The following is a 17,747-nucleotide window of genomic DNA, read 5'->3' as shown; positions in this document are numbered from 1 at the left end:
TCATAGTTTTTTTTGTGTTTTTTTAAGCATTCAAATTTTTAAAAAATGAACCACTTACTCCACTTTATTGTACTTCATTGTTAACTGAAATCAGGATTATAATAAAAGGGCACTAAGGTTTTAGGGAGATGCTGAACTATACAAGTGCTTGTAGTCACTTTGACTAGTAAAATATATTACAACCCCTTTGTTTGTATGAAAAACTATGGAGATACAGATTCTTAAAATAAATGAACATTCTTATCCTTTTTTCAGGTGGACAAACACAGATTAAGTGCCTTGCTCACCGGCACTAACTGACTCAGTAACAGAAATGTGATTATAACTCTAAACCATTGTTGGGATAACTCTTATCCCAATGAGCCATGCTACTTCACAAGAAGTAAGCATATTAATTGCCATCCCTCCCTCCCCAAGCAGAAAACAGGGCTCTCAATGGAGCCTGCCCCATCTAGAAGACCTGTGTAACAAAGTCGGATGGGGAAGGGGTAATATTTAGAAATAAACTGTTGTAAATAGAAAAATAACATGAAATACATCACACAGTAACATCGACACCCTTGCTAATAATGGCATTAGGGTTTTCAATGACAAGTTCAGATCTAGGACCATGTATGGTAGCATTCTATAGAATCTGCATACCTAGACCATTTAGAAATATATTTTCCATTTGTTATCTAGACTAATCATACAATAGTAGCATTATATTTACATAACTAATCTATAATACTTAGAAGTGTGATTTCTGATCTTCATCAATCTTATTTGATGTACACTCAAGGATGTACTTCTCTTTACTCAGTTTGGATGCTGTACTTTTTTTTTTTTCCTTTCTGGGCTGCTTCTCCTAGCATGATCAGCTCAATTTATTTAACTATTTATTTTCTTATTTGTTTTGCATTCATATTTTTTTCTTTCCCTTTCCCCCCTCCAGATCCTCCTGATGACCCCTCCCTACTCTATTTTAAATTTATGGCCTCTTTGTCAAACTCACATATGGCAGTGCATGCATATATGTATATCTACCTATATCTATATTCCTAAATAGGAGATGTTCAGTTCATATAATGTTACCTTGCATATGTTTATAGTGTTTCCTGCTAGGCACTCGAGAACCACTTGGTGTGCTCTTTCCTGAGGAAGACCACCTCTCCTGTTCCCAGTTCTCCTTAGGTAATACTGTACTTTTAACAATAATCAAGGTCTGTATGTACCAGCTTTAATTTTTACCTTGGTTTTTTTAAGTTCAAGCCAACAGAAAGCAGAAATGTAGGCTAGTGGATATTTCACTGAGCTGGAGAGTGATCCACGTGAGCTGAGCAGGGAAATATGTTAGTAAAGTACTTGACCAAAGATTTTGAAGAAAGCAGGAAGAAAAAAATGAGACTTTGGACATCACCAAGGAGGGAGAGACCAAATAAGCACCTCAGGCCTTCAGAGAAGAACCAAGAAGACGAGTCTTTAAAAGTAAACGTTATTGCAAACTGAATCCAAGAACACATCAAAATGATAATTCACCATGATAAAGAAGGCTTCATCCCTGGGATGCAGGGATGGTTTAATATATGGAAATCCATCAACGTAACCCACCACATAAACAAACACAATGAAAAAAACAACAACACGTGATCATCTCTTTAAATACTGAGAAAGCATTTGATACAATTCAACACCCCTTCTTGTTAAAAGTCTTGGAAGAAACAGGAATCCAAGGCCCATACCTAAACATAATAAAAGCAATATACAGCAAACCAATAGCAAACATCAAACTTAATAGTGAGAAACTTAAAGTAATCCCACTAGAACCAGGGACTAGACAAGGCTGCCCACTCTCTCCCTATCTATTCAACAAAGTACTGAAGTCCTGGACAGAGCAATTAGACAGCAAAAGGAAATCAAAGGGATACAAATTGGAAAGGAAGAAGTAAAAACATCTCTGTTTGCAGATGACATGATAGTGTACTTAAGTGACCCCACAATTTCCACCAGAGAACTTCTACAGCTGATAAACAAGTTGAGCAAAGTGACTGGATATAAAATTAACTCAAACAAATCAGTAGACTTTCTCTACTCAAAAGACAAACATGCGGAGAAAGAAATTAGGGAAAAGATACCGTTCACAATAGTCACAAACAATATGAAATACCTTGGTGTGACTCTAAATAAGCAAGTGAAGGACCTGTATGACAAGAACTTCAAATCTCTAAAGAAGGAAATTGAGGAAGAGCTCAGAAAATGGAAAGCCCTCCCATGCTGATGGATTGGAAGGATCAACATTGTAAAAATGGCCATCTTATCAAAAGCAATCTACATATTCATTGCAATTCCCATCAAAATTCCAACCCAATTCTTCATTGAGTTGGAAAGAGCAATGTGCAATTTCATCTGGAATAACAAAAAACCTAGAATAGCGAAATCCTTCCTCAACAATAATAAAAAATCTGCAGGAATCACTATACCTGACCTCAAGCTATATTACAAAGCAAATGTGCTAAAAACTGCATGGTACTGGTACAGAAATAGGCACGTGGATCAATGGAATAGAATAGAAGATCCAGAAATGATCCCTCACATATATGGTCACTTGAGTTTGATAAAGGAGTTGTAAACATTCAATGGATAAAGGACAGCCTATTCAACAAATGGTGTTAGTCCAACTGGCACTCAGCATGCAAAAGAATGAAAATAGATTCTTTCTTATCTCCTTGTAAAAAGCTCAAGTGCAAGTGGATTAAAGATCTCATTAAACCAGGTATACTGAATTTATTAGAAGATAAAGGGAAAACCTTAGAACACATAGGCACAGGAGAAAATTTCCTGAACAGAACACCAATGGCTCATGCTCTAAGGTCAAATATCGACAAATGGGACTTAATGAGATTGCAAAGTTTCTGTAAGGTTAAAGACACTGCCAAGAAAACAAAATGGCAGCCAACAGATTGGGAAAAGATCTTTACCAACCCCACATCTGATAGTGGCCTAATATCCAAGGTATACAAAGAACTCAAGAAGTTAGACACCAGAGAATCAAACAACCCTATTAAAAATGGGGTACAGAGTTAAATAAAAGCTCTCAATTGAGGAATATCGAATGGCTGAGAAGCATCTAAGGAAGTGCTTGACATCATTAGCTAACTGGGAAATGCAAATCAAAACAACCCTGAGATTCCACCTCACACCAACCAGAACAGCTAAGATCAAAAATTCAGATGACAGCAGATGCTGGTGAGGATGTGGAGAAAGAAGGACACTTCTCCACCGTTGGTGGGGTTGTAAACTGGTACAACCACTCTGGAAGTCAGTCTAGTGGTTCCTCAGAAAATTGGACATAGTACTACCTGAAGACCCAGTTATTCCACTTTTGGGAATATACCCCAGAGATGCTCCAACATACAACAAAGACACATGCACCACAATGTTCATAGCAGCCCTATTTATAATAGCCAGAAGGTGGAAAGAACCCAGACATCCTTCAGTAGATGAATGGATACAAAAATTGTGGTACATTTGCACAATGGAGTACTACTCAGCTATCAGAAACAATGACTTTATGAAATCCTTAAGAAAATGGATGCATCTAGAGAATATCATCCTGAGTGTGGTAACCCAGTCATAAAAGAACAGACATCATATGCAGGCACTGATAATTGGATACTAACCCTAGAAAGCTCTGAACACCCCAGAAACAACTCACAGACTATATGAAGTTCAAGAAAAAAAAAGAAAATAAAAAACCATTATGCTTAATCTTTATACACCAAGAAAACTTTGACTATTTCCAGGTTACATCTTCTTTTACACGTACTTTATGCTCATTGTAACTAGTAAGATTTTAATGCACATTATCAAATGCTTAAAAAAATTCAAGTACTGACAAAAATGTACTCATATACTTTTATGCATAAATGCTTAAAATCTGTACATTTATCTTTGTTTTTTCAAAATAAAGTTGTATAAAAAAGTAAATAAAAGTAAAGGTAAGATTTAAGGTTTATGACAAACTGGACTCTCAGAATTCAAAAGAAATCTGAAATCAAAGTCCATCTGAATGAATAAGATAAGTCCACATAATATGACTGCTGGAGTAGATCCCAGCCTCTCAATAGAAAATGTGTTTCAAGAAGTCTACAATTTCTCCTAACATCCAGAATTCAATTAAACATTACTGGGGATTTAAAAACAGGACAAATGGAAATGCTATAGTCTAAAATTATAAGAAGTAAAATGAATGAAAAGATGGGGTTCTAATAATATAGGCATGGCAGAAAAAAATAATAAGAGAAAGAGGGAGCTGCAGAAAGCAGTCGATTTCCAACAGAGAGAACAAAAGGGATGAAAATACCGAAGGGAGGATAATAAAGGGCAAAGGGGAAGATTAAACCAAAGTTTATACCTAATTAGAGTCCTACAAGGAGAAGAAAGCATGAATTGAACAAAAACAACTCTTGCAAAGGTATTGATACCAAAGTTCATAAGACTGATGACAAAAGGAAAAGTCAAGTATCTGGGGCTCTCTGGTCAGCTGACTAATCATTTTGGAAATTTCATGATGATGATGATGATGATGATGATGATGATGATGATGATGATGATGATGATGATGATGATAGTAGGCTTGTCCCTGGAGCCCATGATCTATCTAGTCTCATTCCTGGCTATTTAGGCAATGTTAGGTATATTTTATGTCCTATGGAGGAAGCCTTAAATACAAGGAGAAAGTGATTAGCTGCTCTCATGACAGTTTTGCCACCATTATATCAGAGTATCTTGCAGGCAGGTTGCTGTTGTAGGCATAGGGCTTGTAATTAGATACTGATAGTTAGATTTTTTTTAATGGTTTTTCTTATTTTTTTTTAGTTTGTTTTGATTTTCAGTTTTGTTTCAGTTTTAGTTTTGAGAGAGATCAATTTTTGTTTTAGTTTTATTTTGAGAGAGGAGGGAGATGTGCTATGGGAGGTGTTGGGGAAGGGAACAAATACGCCCAAAATATGTCAAATAAAATAAATCTGATGAAATTCATTTTTTAATGAAAAAAGTGGATGGTTGCTAACAACTGGGTCAATGTCTGACCTCCATAAACATACACACATACATTTACCCCACATACAGGTTTACCTGCACACATATAAACACACAATAGCTATGGGATTAACATATATGAAAATGATGTTTTTTTAAAGTAAAAAGAGAGTGTCATGGTTTAGACTTGAATAACAAAGCCACATATACTCACTTTAAAAACAAAACTTAATCACCATTCTTACAGCTCTAGATATTGATATAGACAGCTAGAAAGTTCTATTCCTAATGATGATCTACTTACTGGTTTACAAATGGTCAGTTTTCACTTTGCCCCACATCAGGGACAGCTCCAGTCTCTTATAAAGCCTAACTTGGAACCTCTTGTGTCTAAACCTAGCCACAACTCCAAGGGCTCATCCTCAAACCCTGCCACATTGGAAGTTAGGGCTTTAATAGTTTAGTTTGAAGATACAGGTATTCAATTCAGTCTGTCACAGGAAGTAGCAGTTCAAGTGTTGTGGGGCCCTGCTGTTATCTAAGAGAGATGAATACAGAAACTTAGGCCAGACTGGAATAAGCAGAGCATGATGCTGGTCTCTATTATTTTAGGCTAATCAATAAAGTAATTAAAATATATAACCAACAGTTCTCTAGTAGTGAGAAATTCAAATGCATGATTATTAAGGTGGCAGACCAGAGAGAGAAAGGTCTTAAAATAACGCAAAAAAGCAATTTTGCACCTAAATACAGCAGTGTTTCCATTAAATAAATTAATTCCCTGATTAAAAGAAAACAATATACAACGATTTGCTGCTTATGAGGAATGCACTTTGACTAAGGTGTCTTCAGAGGTTGAAAGGAGGCATAGACAGACTTGCGGCAGTGTTGTTCTCTGTGCACATGTAGGGAGGACATGAGTTTTGTCACTTTAGGCAGGGAGTTCTGTAGAAATGTGTTTGATTGGGTTAGCCTATGCTATTCTAGTCTTCTATTTCCTTGTTAATCTTCACCCTTTTTGTTCTTTCCACTGCTTGGCACCCGATTAATAAATGGCACCTCCCATTGTCTTTAGTGGTCTGCTTCCTTCTTCAGTTCTGTTGGCTTTTACTACATGCAGTCTAAGTGTTTGCTGCTGGGTGCCCATGTTTAAACTCTAGGATACCCTGAAAGAGTCACACATCTATTGCTGTAAAGTGGCTTTTTGGTTTTCCATCTTCAGAAAGCACTTTGCCCTCGGTTCTATTTCCTCTAATATTAGTAAAGCCGGTCTTTATCGCCTTTACCTTCAGGTGACATTTATTACATTAGCCAAGGAAAATGTCCTCTCCTTTGCTTTCAATACAGAGTACATTTCCTTTAAACATAAAGTATATTTAACATGATTTATATGAGTGCCTCATGTTTCTTAAATTCATTTACAAATCTCTGACTTTTGACTCAAGTGACTAATCAATATACATTGAGGCCAACTGAGAAGGTAGGATTCATGTTAGCCATTTTGAAATTCACAGTCTATACCATATCTTGTTCTTCATCCCCTTGAAGAGTTTTGTTAAAAGACTAGAGTTTTATTATTTATAGAATTTAAAGAAATTATCTGTGACCCTTGAACAGTGGAAATTTTTGCTTTTAATAGAATTGCCATTAATAATAAAATTATATGTCCATGGTGCCCTGTAGATTTTAAAGTCCTTTCTTTAATATGATTTTTATCTGTACAACTCTTGAATTTCACATGTAATTTTCAAATGAAAAAACTCATGTAGAATCACAAAATTTATGAAGAATGAAGATTTTCTTATTCTTATGTTTTAAATAACCTGCTTATTATGATTTTGCACTATATTTATTTTTTCATTTTACTTTTTTTGGACATATTTTATTTACACTTTAAATGTTATCCTCTTTCCCAGTTTCCCCTCCATAACTCCCCTATCCCATCTCCCTCCCCTGCTTCTATGAGGGTATTACCACACTTTCCCAACCCCTTCTGCCTCACCACGCTGACATTTTCCTACACTGGGGAATCAAGCCTTGGTAGGACCAAGGGCTTCTCTTCCCATTGGTGCCCAACAAGGCCATCCTCTGCTACATATGCAGCTGGAGCCATTGGTTTGTCCATTTCTACTCTTTAGATAGTGGTTTAGTCCTTGGGAGCTCTGGTTGGTTGGTACTGTTGTTCTCATGGGGTTGCAAACCCCTTCAACTCCTTCAATCCCTTCTCTAATTCCTCCACTGGAGATCTCATTCTCAGTTCAATGGTTGGCTGTGAGCATCTGCTTCTGTATTTGTCATGATCTGGAAGAGCCTCTCAGGAGACAGCTCGATCAGGCTCCTGTCAGCATGTACTTACTGTCATCAGAAATATTGTCTAGGTTTGGTGGCTGTATATGGGCTGTATATCTCCAGGTAGAGCAGTCGCTGGATGGCCTTTGCTTCAGTCTCTGCTTCAAACTATGTCTCCATATTTGCTCCTGTGGATACTTTTAGTCCCCCATCTGAGCAGGACTGAAGCATCTTCAATTTGGTCTTCCTTCTTCTTGAGCTTGATGTGGTCTGTGAATTATATTTTGGGTAATTCAAGCTTTGAGGCTAATATCAGTGAGTGCATACCATGTATAATTTTCTGTGCTTGGGTTACCTCCCTCAGGATGATATTTTCTAGTTCCATCCATTTGCCTAAGCATTTCACGAAGTCATTGCTTTTAATATCTGAGTAGTACTCCACTGGGTAAATGTACCACATTTTTCTGTAACCATTCCTCTGTTGAAGAACATCTGGGTTCTTTCCAGCTTCTGGCTATTATAAATAGGGTTGCTATAAACATGGTGGTGCATGTGTCCTTATTGTATGTTGGAGCATCTCTAGGGTATATGCCCAGAAGTGGAATAACTGGGTCTTCAGGTAGAACTATGTCCAATTTTCTGAGGAACTGCCAGACTGATTTCCAGAGTGGTTGTACCAGCTTACAACTCCACCAGCAGCGGAGGAATGTTCCTCTTTTTCTCTGCATCCTTGCCAGCATCTGTTGTCACCTGAGTTTCTCATCTTAGCCATTCTGACTGGTATGAGGTGGGAACTCAGGATTGTTTTGATTTGCAATTTTCTGATGACTAGGGATGTTGAACATTTCCTTATGTGTTTCTTAGCCATTCTTAGCCATTCAATATTCTTCAATTAGCTTTATTTAGCTCTGTACCCCATTTTTATAGGGTTATTTGGTTCTCTGGAGTCCAACTTCTTGAGTTCTTTGTATGTGTTAGATATCAGTATTCTATCAGATATCTGTCAGTTGCTGTTTTGTCCTACTGACAGTGTCCTTTGCCTTATAGAAGCTTTGCAATTTTATCCCATTTGTTGATTCTTAATCTTAGAGCATAAGCTATTGGTGTTCTGTTTAGGAAAATTTCCCCAGTGCCCATGTGTTCCAGGCTTTTTTCCCCACTTTCTCTTCTATTAGTTGTAGAGTATCTGGTTTTATGTGGAGGTTCTTGATCTACCTGGATGTGAGCTATGTATAGGGAGATAAGAAAGGATCGATTTGCATTCTTATATATGCTCACCAACACTTGTTGACAATGCTATCTTTTTCCCACTGGATGGTTTTAGCTCCTTTGTCAAAGATCAAGTGACCATAGGTGTGTGGGTTCATTTCTGAGTCTTCAATTTTATTCCATTGGTCTACCTCCCTGTCTCTGTACCTATACCATACAGTTATTATCACTATTGCTCTGCACTGCAGCTTGAGATCAGGGATGGTGATTCCCCCTGAAGATCTTTTATTGTTGAGGATACTTTTTGCTATCCAGTTATTTTTATTCCAAATGAACTTGCAAATTGCCCTTTCTAATTCTATGAAGAATTAAGTTGGAATTTTGATGGGGATTGCATTGAATCTATAGATTACTTTTCGCAAGATGACCATTTTTACTAAATTAAACCTGCCATTACATGAGCTTGGGGGATCTTTCCATCTTCTGAGATCTTCAATTTCTTTATTCAGAGACTTAAAGTTTTTGTCATACAGATCTTCCACTTGCTTGGTTAGAGTTGCACCAAAGTATTTCATATTATTTGTGACTACTGTGAAGGGTGTGGTTTCTCTAATTTCTTTCTAAGCCTGTTTATCATTTGAGTAGAGGAAGACTACTGCTTTGTTTGAGTTAATTTTATATCCAGCCACTTTACTGAAGTTGTTTATCAGCTCTAGGATTTCTGTGTTGGAATTTTTTGGTGTCACTTAAGTATACTAGTATATCATCTGCAAATAGTGATATTTTGACTTCTGCCTTTCCACTATGTATTCCTTTGACCTCTTTTTGCTGTCTGATGGCTCTGGCTAGTACTTCAAGAACTATATTGAATAGGTAGGGGGAGAGTGGGCAGCCTTGTCTAGTACCTGATTTTAGTGGGATTACTTTGTTTCTCGCCATTTAGTTTGATGTTGGCTACCGGTTTGCTATGTATTGCTTTTACTATGTTTAAGTATGAGCCTTGAATTCCTGAGCTTTCCAAGACTTTTAACATAAAAGGGTGTTGAATTTTGTCAAATGCTTTCTCAGTTTTTAAAGAGATGATCACGTGTTGTTGTTTTTTGTTGAGTTTGTTTATATGGTGAATTACATTGATGAATTTCCTTGCATCCCTGGGATGAAGCCTACTTGATTATGATGCATGATCATTTTGATGTGTTCTTGGATTCGGTTTGCAAGAATTTTTATTGAGTATTTTTGTATCTGTAGTCATAAGAAAAATTGGTCTGAAGTTTTCTTTGTAGGGTCTTTGTGTGGTTTCGGTATAAGCATAATTGTGGCTTCATAGAAGGAATTGCATATTGTTCCTTTTGTTTCTACTTTGTGGAATAGTTTGGAGAGTATTGGTATTAGGTTTTCTATGAATTGTGCACTAAATCCATCTGGTCCTGGGATTTTGGGGGGGGGGGGTGCTGGGAGGCGTTTGATGACTGCTTCTATTTCTTTAGTGGTTATGGGACTGTTTAGATGGTTTATCTGATTCTGATTTAACTTCCATACCTGGTAACTATCTAGATATCTTTCTAGAAAATTGTCCATTTCCTCTAGATTTTCCAGTTTTGTTGAGTAGGAGGATCTGATGATTTCTGAATTTCCTCAGTTTCTGTTGTTATGTATCCCTTTCATTTTTGATTTTGTTAATTTGGATACTCTCTCTGGGCCCTTTAGTTAGTCTGGCTAAAGGAAACTTGTTGATTTTCTTAAAGAACCAGCTCCTGGTTTTGTTGACTCTTTGTATAGTTTTTGTTTCTTTCTTTGTTTGTTTGTTTCTATTTGGTTGATTTCAGCCTTTAGTTTATTTCCTGCTGACCTTCTTAATGTCCTCTAACATCGTCATGAGTTTTGATTTTAAATCAAAATCTTGCTTTTCTGATGTGTTGGGGTATCTAGGACTTGCTGTGTTGGATGAACTATGTTGCTAAGTGGCCTTGGTTTCTGTTGCTTAGTTTCTTGGACTGCTTATTTCTGGTCTTGCTGATTCTGACAGTGACGTGACCCTCCTGTAAGCCTGTGTGTCAGCACTACTGGGGGAACCAGCTCTCTCCCAGCAGGGTCAGCACAGGGCACAATCAGAAACCGAAAGTATTCTGTCCCGAAGTGCTCCTCAGAGCAGCACAGTCTCACCTGTGCTCTCAGGTGTGTCAGCACTTCTGCGGGAGCAGCTTTCTCCCAGAGGGGTCTGGGTATAAAGAGCTGTTGCACAGGGTCAGTTTCAGGCACAGGCAGAAACCGGAAGGATCGTTTCCCAGACTGCTCCTAGGTTCCTGTGTCCTGAAGGCTCTGGGCAGGTTCCCCTTGGGCCAGGGATGTGAGCCAAAGTGGTGGTCTCCCCCATGCTCTCAGAAGTGGCATCACTCCTGTGAGACCAGCTCTCTCCCAGTGGAGTCTAGGTACAGAGAGCTCTAGCACTGGGTTCTCCCACCATATTTATTACTAAATTAGTTTCTTCCAAATACTGCTAGTCACTTATTTATCAAATTAAAACACGTGTCCAAGTCTCTGGAACTCTTTCCTGGTTATTGAAGGATCCTAGATCTTAGGATTCTAGTGTTAGCAAAAATGAAACACTGTCTTTTCAGTCTTACTGAGAAAAGTGGTTTCCAACTCAAGCATAACGTCAGTGTGCATTCACCTCAATATCACACAGCTTGGACAATTGTCCCTTCGAGGCCTGTGCTTTTCTGAAGGGAAACAGAGACAGTGGATCTGGGGAAGAGATGAGGTGGGGAGACCAGGTAAGGGGAGAAGGTGGGAGAAACTGTGGTTGGGATGTATTATACAAGAGAAGAATCTATTTTTAATAAAAACAAGAAGTAATCAATAATTGTGTCAAGAATTTCTGCAGCTCCCTCTATACTACGGATCTACGTTGGAGTACCAGTGGAAAATGGTTGGTTGGTCACTGGTCTATGGTTGTTTTAAAGATATCTGGGGCATATTAGAACTATTGCCTTAGTCATAATTTTCCTGCCTGTCTTAATATTTCATCCACAATAGCATAATTTTCCTGATAAACTATAAAGTTGAGCATCAATAATCAGAAATGTAAGCTATCTTGTGCCTCTCCGACCCCAACTGCCCCTTTGAGACAAAATACTTTTTATATAGCCCAGACTGGCCTCAACTGCCATCTCAGCCACTCAAGCAGCACTAAGATTCTAGGTGTGTATCACCAACCCAGCTATTCCTTTTCTTTCTTTAAGTGATCTGATTTGCAGTTGTCTCCATTAAAAATCATTGATTTGTGATGATGACTTATAATTCAATCATTTTCAAGTAATATGCATGTCGGAGAATTTTTGCATATTTGGCTAGTTTAATAAGTACTCTCTCAACATAAATTCTGAAATCACAGATGAGAAAAATAAAGTAGGACCCACAAAGCTGTTATGTGCTTTTGGAAAGCTACTAAAAAGCCTTATTTTGCTTTTTAGGCAAATATAAAATAGTGAGAACGTGGTGGCTATAAAGAAAATAAAGAGCTTGGATATTTTACTTATGCCTTTGTGATTAAGTTCTAAATGGTTGTTGCAACATCATTCTCAGAACCCAAACAGAAAAGAGCTTTAGCTGGATTTTCTTTGCATTTAATCTTGAACAAAACCTTTCCTTTTCAACCACTTAAAAAGCCAGGGAATGAAGAGTCCCCAGGGTCTCTTCCAAATACTTCTCCACAGCCCTTTCTCTCTCTAGAGCATACCTTTTCTATTATAGTCACCAAAATCTAGTTCACAGAGTCAATCCCACAACGAATAGTACTATCCTCTCGGGCAATTTGAGGAACAAATTATAGATAGAAGAGATGAGTTGCCGTTGAGTGTGGCTGCATTGTCTTGGGACAGCCTGAGAGCAGATCACACTTCTACACTTCCTCAGGTCTCTTATTTACCACTCCTTCCTTCGCTGAAATTTGTAATCACAGACTCTCTTCCTACTTTACCTATACCAATTACTTAGCCAAACACTAACAGACAGATGTTTGTAATTTTATTAATCAAACTTGATCTTTTTTTGCTACTCAGAAAAAATATTAAAGATACACTGTGGTAGTTTGTATGAGAATGGCCCCACACAGGTTCATATGTTGGAATATTTAGCCCTGTGTTGGTGGTTTGGGAGGGGGTAGTCTTGTTGCAGAAGATGTAACTGGAGGTGAGCTTTGATGTTTCTAAGGCCCATAACATTCCCAGTTAGCTATTTCTGCCTGATTCTTGCACATCTCCATTTAAGCTCTCAACTACTGCCCCATTACCATGACTACCTGCATGCCACCATGTTCCCCATGGGCTCTTACCTTCTGGAACTGTGAGTCTCAAATTAAATAAGTTCTTCTATGAGTTTCCTTGGTCTTTTCACAGCAATAGAACAGAAACTAAGGTACATACACATACACATACACAAAGAGAGAGCGAGACAGAGAGACAGAGAGAAAGAGAGACACACAGAGAGAGACAGAGAAAGAGAGACAGAGAAAGAGAGACAGAGAAAGAGAGACAGAGAAAGAGAGACAGAGAAAGAGAGACAGAGACAGACAGACAGACAGACAGACAGACAGAGAGGGCGATATATATTACACAGAGCTTTCAGGTACTTACCACCCAGCCTCTGCAGCTATAATCTGCTTGTATTTATTTTTTAAAAGAAATAGTTTTTGGTTACAGTATCCTTTCAAAATGGCTTTTCATGAGGTGCTTTCCCCCAAGATCAATTTGATTTTTATTTTAAATCTAGTTCTTTTATGTAATCGTTGCTTGTAAGGCAAGGTGCACCAGGGAATAGGTCCTAAGATCTTTGAAACAATAGCTGAAGGGAAAGCTAGATGATTGGAGTTTACTTTTTTTTCAGCATACAGTCGTTGTCATGGTTACCCTACAGGATGGTCTTTGGTGAAACCTCTGGAAGGAAGATTGGTTCAGGTTCAGTAGAGGCCAGTTAAGGTCTGAGAATATATTTATGGTGAAGTGTTAGCAGCTGCACCAGCTCTACTAAAAAAGCTTCAGGGGACTAACGTGTACAACCTAACCCTTGTCACCTCTTGGTAAAGTCAGAATGTTTAGCCACCAAGCTGCTTCTGGTGGTGAGTCATGAAGGCTGAAGTGAGGACTGAGAGGGCTTGGCTCTCCAGGGTCTCCCAAAGGTCCACATGTGTTACCAGGGCCTGGCAGGTGGTGGAACATTCAAGAAGTGCAACCTAGTGAGAGGTCTTTAGGTTCCTGGGGTCCCCTGTTTTTCCTTTACTTTCCCCCTTCTTAGACATGAAATGAATGATTTTGTTATGCCAGCCACTTTCCATTCCAGGGCACAAAGAAGAGTCCTTAACTGGAACCTCTAAACTATGAACCCAACAAACCCTGTCTCTCTGTAAGCTGATGATGTCTGGGGATGTTGTTCCATGTACGTTGTGGTATTACATGCATGTATGTATGCATGACTGCATGAGGAAGACACATGTAATGTGATGCAGAGTGACATCTATGGTCATTTCCAACTTGGTTTTACTGTGGCAGTGTCTGCCCTTGAACCCAGAGCTCTTCCCATGGGAAATTCTGCTACTAGCAGATCAGCTTGCTTCCTAGGGGGATCAGCCTCTGCATCCTGAGCACAGACCATAGGAGGGCTGCCAGTTCCTGTTCAGCTTTGTGTGTGTGTGTGTGTGTGTGTGTGTGTGTGTGTGTGTGTGTGTGTGCACGTGCGTGTGTACACTGTAGATCAAACTTAGATCCTCATGTTTGCATGAAAGTTCTTTATCCATGGTAGAGTCTCTCCAGTCCCATCTCAGGTATCACCATGATAGGAAGCTAAGAAGCTAGTATAGTTGTACCTTTATGGAAAACCTTGTGAAGAAGAAGACAGTGTATATTGTAGATACCCAGATGGCTTAATTGGGAAGTTTGTGGATATTTAGAGGAGAAATGACCTTAAGTTTGTAAAAGTTTTGTTTCAAAAGAATTTGAATCTCAAGTTTGGCTGGTTATTGGTTGGCCATTCTCTCAATATGGGCTCCCTCCCCTGTGCCTACATTATTTATAGATGAGATACACTTTAGTTGAAAGTTTTGTGAGTGGATTGATGACTCTTTCTCTCTACTGGGATTCCTGTCTGGCTACAGGAGGTGGCCTCTTCAGGTTCTCTATCCCCAGTGCAGTGAGTCACAGTTAGGGTCACCCCACACTGATTCTTGGGCACCTTCCTTATCCCAGGACACTGTCTCTCCTGGGGATGCTCCCTATCCATGTTAGCTGCAGATTTCCATTAATTTTTATGGCCATATAGCCCTCTCTTCTGTTCTTCCCCACATCTGATCCTGAATTCCCCATTTCCTCCCCACCCCCTCCTTCTTAGTTCCCTCTCCATCTGTCTCTTATGATTATTTTATTTCCTCTTCTAAATGAGATTCAAGTTTCCTCACTTGGACCTTCCTAGACCCATCCCATGGACAAGCACCAATTCCTAACATTATTAATGATACTTTGCTATGCTTGCAGACAGGAGAAGATAGTCCTCTGAGAGGCTCCATCCAACAGCTGACTCAGACAGATGCAGATACCCACAGCCAAAAAGTGGATGGAGCTTGGGGCCTCATGGAAGAATAGAAGGAAGGATCGCTGGCCCCGAAGGCGATAGAACTACATAGGAAGACCAACAGAGTCAAGTAACCTGGACCCTTGGGGTTCTCAGAGTTGAACCACCAGCCAAGGAACATACATGGGTTGAACCTAGGTCTCCCTGAACATATGCAGCAGATGTGCGGTTTGACCTTCATGGGAGCCAGGAACAACTAGAACAGGGACTGTTGCCTGTATGGGGTTATGCTCTACAGGCTAGGCTGCTTTGTCTGGCCTCAGTGGGAGATGAAGCACCTAGCCTCATAAAGACTTGAAGTGCCAGGGTGGGAGGGATGTTTAGGGGACCCCGCCCACTCAGAGAAGAAGCGGGGAGGAATGGGGAACAGATTGTGGGAGGTGGTGACCTGGAGTAGGGCAGTGAATGAAATGTAAAGTGAATAAGAAAAATAAATTAAATTTTAGAAAAGAATGTGAGATCATAAGACAAATAGGAGGCAAACCTTAAACACAAAGAACCTTAAAACTCAGCTTAAGATGTGATCCTTCTACCAATTTTTCAATAGCAGATTTAACCAATTTACTCTTCTTGTTGAGAAAGCTTCAAAGTTCTGAGGACACATTGCAGAGGTTTTCAATAGTAATGGCAAAACCAACAAAAGTAGAGGAGAATTTAATTTTAAATCATTTAGAAAGTATGCCCTGGAGGTACTGAGTGGTTGATTTCCTGTTAAAAGGGTGGAATCAAAAGATAAAGGAGAGTGTACATATGTGTATAAGCCCCTTTGTTTTACATAATTAGCAGACTGCTTTGCTTACTTTTTCTTACTGACCAGTACTGTGTTCTTCAGGCTAAACTCCTCTGTCAGTGAAGAAGATGGTTGTACTTGACTCTACCTATTACTAAAATGCCAAGCAGTCTCTTCAGGCAAGAGCAGTGTCCTCTGTCCTTGCCCTCAAGATGTCCCATGCGATGAAAAGGCACAATAGAAGCTTTGTACTTGCCATCTGTGGTGTTCAAACAGCTCTTTTACACATAGATATTGTCCTTATTTCATGCTTGTAAAGGCTTCTTAGCACAAATACCAGTTGTGGCATTGCTTATCTTTCTTACTGCTGTAGCAAAATACCAGGACAAGAAACAACTTAGAGAAGGTTGTGCTTCAGTTCAAAGCGATAGAGATGAGGTGATAGAATCCATGGTGATGGAGAAAGTATGTCCACAGGAACTGGGGGTTCGTGGTCAAATTGAATCATCAGGAAGAAGAGACTGTGGACAGGAAGTAGAGCCTGCATTTGATATCTCTAGGGCTTCCCCAGTGACAGACTTCTGCTAGTGAGGTTCCACTTCCTGAATGTTCAAAGATCCTCCTAAAGGGCATCATTGCTTGGGTCAGCTTGTTCCCTATATGTGAGCCCAACACATGAGCCCAATACATGAGCCCATTGGAGAAAATTTTACATTCAAGCCACAATAACTAGGAAGTATGAATAGATCATCTTATCCCTTGTGTATATTTTACAAAATGTAACAAATACACCTTATTTATTTATTTATTTATTTATTTATTAAATTATTTATTTATTAAATTATTATCAGTTCTTTGTGAGTTTCACATCATGTATCCTGCCCCAGCCCCACTCATCTGTCCTTTACCCTTGAAGCCTCTCCCCTCCCCCAAAATAAAAAACACAAAAAGACAAAACAACAACAAAAACCAAAGCACAGGAAACCTTTCACTGTGGAAGCTGTCGAGTGTGACAGGGTGTCCCACAGTGTTTTCCTCTGTGCACACACCTTCACTTGCAAATGCTTGTAGCTATATGTCAGTGGTCTGGTGTGAGATCTCTGGCCTCTGTGACACTCTCCATACCTGATTCTCACCCGGTCTTCTCCTGGTTATTATTGCCCTGTGTCATGGAGGTCCTGCAGCTTTGAATCTATTGGACTGGCCCCTTCACACACTCTAGCAGTTCATCGATGGAGTAGAGTTTGGTAATCCCCACTTGTACATGTAACTTGACTTGATTGGTACTAGCAACCTTGCTCCTCCTCCTTTTGCTTCTTCCACTTTACAGTAGTACAAAGGCGTAACAACTGTTTATTCCCTACTGGTTGGGACATGGTTGTAACCGGTCTTTTAAGGTGCAAGCAATACTTGCATAGACAGTAGGATACATGATGTCATTTCATAGATGGACTATTGCATCTATAGATAAGTTCTTAGAAAGTAAATTGTGTCTCAGTGGGTGTCTGCAGTTTTAATTATGTTAATCATTATGAAGTTCTTTCCATCACTGGCGCCATTTCAGCACTCCTAATGCATCAGGGGGTCTGTTTACCTACAAATGATAATAAAACAGGTGATGCCCAGCTCTGACTGTTACAAATCAGAAGCAAGTCATATTAGTGTAATTGAATTTAGTGCTTTTTTTTATTTAAAGTGAACTCAATATGCTAATATTTATAGGTCATTTGTTTTTTTTTTTCTAAGATTTGGATGTTTTACTTATTTTTCTACTCTGTGGCTGACCTTTTATTGATTTTAAGTAGTTCTTCATACATTAGGGAAATTAACACTTATCTATAGTAAATGAGAAAAGATGTTTCTTTAGAGCTTCTTGTGT

The sequence above is a fragment of the Micromys minutus genome (genome assembly GCF_963924665.1).
Source record: "Micromys minutus genome assembly, chromosome: 13".
Classification (NCBI taxonomy): domain Eukaryota; kingdom Metazoa; phylum Chordata; class Mammalia; order Rodentia; family Muridae; genus Micromys; species Micromys minutus.
The sequence above is the reverse complement of the archived record's forward strand: the minus strand, read 5'-3'. Positions refer to the sequence as shown.